We start from the raw sequence: 3,633 nt of genomic DNA on the forward strand, positions 1-3,633 counted from the left end.
TGGAAATCAGCTAGACTGATTTAAAGCAATTGAGGATCTGGCCACTCTCCTATGTGACCTGTTTGACTTGTGGATCTTATAAAATGTAAAGTATTTTTGAAGGCTCTTGTGCTGTCTGTTCCAATGGGAAAAAAAATCTCTGCAGCTTTTCTTTATTATTCTCTAGACATCTCACCTCTGCCACAGGCAACAGAGGCCTGGCCACAGAGAGATGTCATCAAAAGAGAGAAAGCAAGAAGACCCAGAGAAAGGAGCAAGCACACGGCTTCTGGGAGTACGCTGCTGGGGAGAGAAATTGTGCAAGTAGGAAAGAAAATTAATGGCAAAGAGCATCAGCAGTAAGCGATCCTGGGAGATCGTCTCAGCCAAGGGGTTGTAAGGCTTGTGATATGATAATCATTTACGCCCAGATCCTCAAAGGTATTTAGGTGCTGGACTCCGGCCCATATGCCCTGATCTAACCACATGTAGCGTGTGTGGACTGGTGTGCCCATTTAGACTTCCACTGAAACTGGCACCCCAAGTGACTACAGTGGGTCTCCCTACTTATTGTAGGATGCGGGCTTTACACTTCTTAAATTTTCATTTTCGTTAAGAAACAGCCAATTAAAAGTACAAAAAGGTAAATGACCTATAGCTTGTGTCTATTTCCAAATACCTCACACTTCACAGAATGGCTAACAGAATTGTGGAATTAAGCAGTTTTGCAACTTGACAAAGCTACTCAAAGAATGCCAGACCTCAATACCACCTAACCCGTCCTCTTTTTCCTTCTCCCACCCCTCCTCTCCCTATTCATGCATGTCTTGTTTTATTACTGTTACCTCCCACCTTAAGTCTATCTAGTATTTTCTGGGTTTGTACTGTATAATCTTGCAGCTTTGACACTTCTTTTAGTTCCACAAAGTGAACTATACAGTGTTTGCTATTAATTTGGAGAGGGGAGAGAAATGCTGGGGAAGAAGGAAGTGATTAAAATGGTTTCACTTGTTTCCTTATAACCATCTAGAACTTCTTGACAAGTTTTAGAAAGTACTTGAAACTCAGATCTTTTTGCTACGAAACCCAAAGACCAATGACTCACTTGCAAAGCTGATTTGGACAGTCTCTTGTTCCTCCATAACAATTTCAGTGATAAGAGTAAGATGTTCTCATGCACACTTCATGGAAGCCAGCTCAGAATAAAAGACAGCTCTTCATTTCAGGAAACCTCATTGTTCATTTGTAAAATGGATCAGTAGACACTTCCACTCACTTCCAGTCAAAAAAAAGTTTGTTTGGGTTTTTTTTAAAAGGGTTAGTTCTTCACTGTCATGGCAAATAAACTGCAGACAATAGCTTTAATGCTTTGAAAATATAAAGACTGTATTATAGTCAGAGCTGATTGCACTACCAATTATTAAGGTTGCTTGACACTTCCCATTATAAGATCCTGTTTTCAGTTGATTATAACTTGCTAAACATTAATTGTTAGGCCTGAAATTTTCCATCCTGATTGTCTGTCTTAGGCTGAATTTTTTTTTTCTCACGATTTCAGCCAAAATCATTCAGCTGCTTCCAAGAATGTAGCTAAGAAAAAGTACTTGGTTTCATGTTAAATAGTTCTGGTGACCTTTTCTTTGCAGCAGTGACTTGAAATTTGATGGGGAAGAAGGGGAGAGCTTTGTGTCAGGGATGTATGTTTTATCATTGCAGTGAAAATCTGCCTAAATTTGCCCAAGTTATAAGCCTGTGAAAAATCAGGTTCCACATGCTCAGTGGAGACTAGCTAGAGCTTAACAACTAAAATTTCCAAAGTTTCTATCATCACTGACCATGTTCTGTCTCCTCACAGCTCTTACATGTGGCCAGACTGTGCGTACACCACCATCACCCACCCCCTCTAGAGCAACTGAACATGCTGCACCCAGAAGCTGGATTTTCCCTGTAATAGCTGCTGTCAGCTGTTCCAGACTGGGATGGAACCAGGCACTGGATCTAAGAGTGGGAAGCCTGTCCCTGCAGTGCTCCGTATATACACACACACACACTCTCTCTCTCTCTCTCTCTCTCTCTCTCTCTCTCTCTCCTGCCACCCAAGCAACATGGAGCCGGAAACCATCTGATTTGAATGCATAAGGGACATGAGCCTAAACAGGGGGAGGGACAGGATTAGATCAGGTCAAAGAGTCTGGGTCGATGGGATTGGAAGGGAGGGGAGATGCTGACTGAGAATGGGGGGAAGATTTAAGATCGCTTGGTTAAGGAGACTGTAAACCATGTGATGGTGAGTCTGGGAGCTGGTGAGGGAAACTGGGGGTGTGAGCCGGGGGACATTGAGATTGGACAAGGTGCTGGGGAGAAGTGGCTAGACAATGAGACTGGAGACAGAAGGGAGGACAGGGATCCAGGAAGGGGGTAGGAAGGACTGAGATTACCTTAAGAGCTGAGGGAGGGAGATTATAACTGGGAGCTAGAGGCAGGATTGGGGAGAAACAGATTGGATGAGGAGTTGGGGAGGGGGAACTAGGACTAGCCAGGCAAGGAGACTTGAACTCAATGTGAGAAGGGGGAGATTGGGACTCAGACACAGAGCACAGAGGACTGGCTGGGCATGGAGCCTGAGACTGGGATGAGGATCCTGATGATTGGAGAGGCAGGGATCCAGGCATGGACAAGAGACAAGACTGTGACAGGTTGGAGAAGAATGGAGGAGAAGTGATCATGATTGTGGGAGAATGAGCAGAAGAGTCTGTGCCCACTAGAGCACTCTCCCCTCCTGAGCCTGGAATAGAATTCAAGGATTCCTGACTCTCATCATTCCTCTGCTGTCAGCAAATAGTCTTGAAACTCAATGGCATCTCATCCCCAGCAAATGCAGAGGATGACAACCTGCTACTGCTACCAGTCACTCTGTTAGCTCAAGTGACAGAGGTCTGTGCGGTGGATCTAAAGGTTCCATACCTGCTGCTGATGAATGTGTGCATCAATATGATGCTACCTGAGGGAATTTCAGGTTTTTTAGATTGCTTTTTTTAAAGAACTAGGAAATTATGGACATGCACGCACAATGAGGCAACCTTAATTCTGGCATTTCCTAACTTCTGAGCACTTGAATTTGCAACTTTCATATTGCTCTTTTAATATCGTTTTCATGTGCAATCCTATGTATAAAGTAAGAAAAAAAAAAGCAAATAAGAGATCTGAAACTTGTGTGATTAAAGACTTCCTATGAGAGTTCAAGTTATTGCACTAACTTTTCAGCAACAATGTAGGTTTGTAAATAAGAGTTGGTTTGTTTATCTGAAGGACTGAACACCCACATGTTCAGTCAATTGCTGCTCCAGGTGTCCAGTGCTTCTGAAAGTCAGGCCCTAACATCTGAAACCTCTTGCTCACTGGTATCATATCCCTGCTACTCTTTCCTAATTAAGCACTGCAGAGTTTTGTGAACATGTGCCTGAATTTCTCCTCACTCCCACTCTTCAGCTGCATCTGTTGATTTAATCTGTCTCTTTAGTATTTCTTAGACCAGGGCTCCCCATTCTTTTGGGGCAATTGTGCCCATTCCTCAGGCTAAGGACCTGATGCTGCACTACTTTTAAGCAGGCCTCCCCCTTATGAAGATTCTTGACTGAAGTCAATGGGGGTCCC

At 43.6% G+C, this 3,633-nt stretch overlaps 1 long non-coding RNA gene across 1 annotated transcript; it reads left to right on the top strand.

Moving 5' to 3' along the window:
* On the top strand, positions 1–3,127 carry LOC115645142. Its single transcript, XR_003998657.1, has 3 exons — positions 1–85; positions 187–338; positions 1,835–3,127. It is a non-coding gene; the product is annotated as an uncharacterized LOC115645142 (long non-coding RNA).
* The last annotated feature ends 506 nt before the right edge of the window (positions 3,128–3,633 follow it).

Source organism: Gopherus evgoodei, chromosome 2, assembly GCF_007399415.2.
Source record: "Gopherus evgoodei ecotype Sinaloan lineage chromosome 2, rGopEvg1_v1.p, whole genome shotgun sequence".
In the NCBI taxonomy this organism is placed as follows: domain Eukaryota; kingdom Metazoa; phylum Chordata; order Testudines; family Testudinidae; genus Gopherus; species Gopherus evgoodei.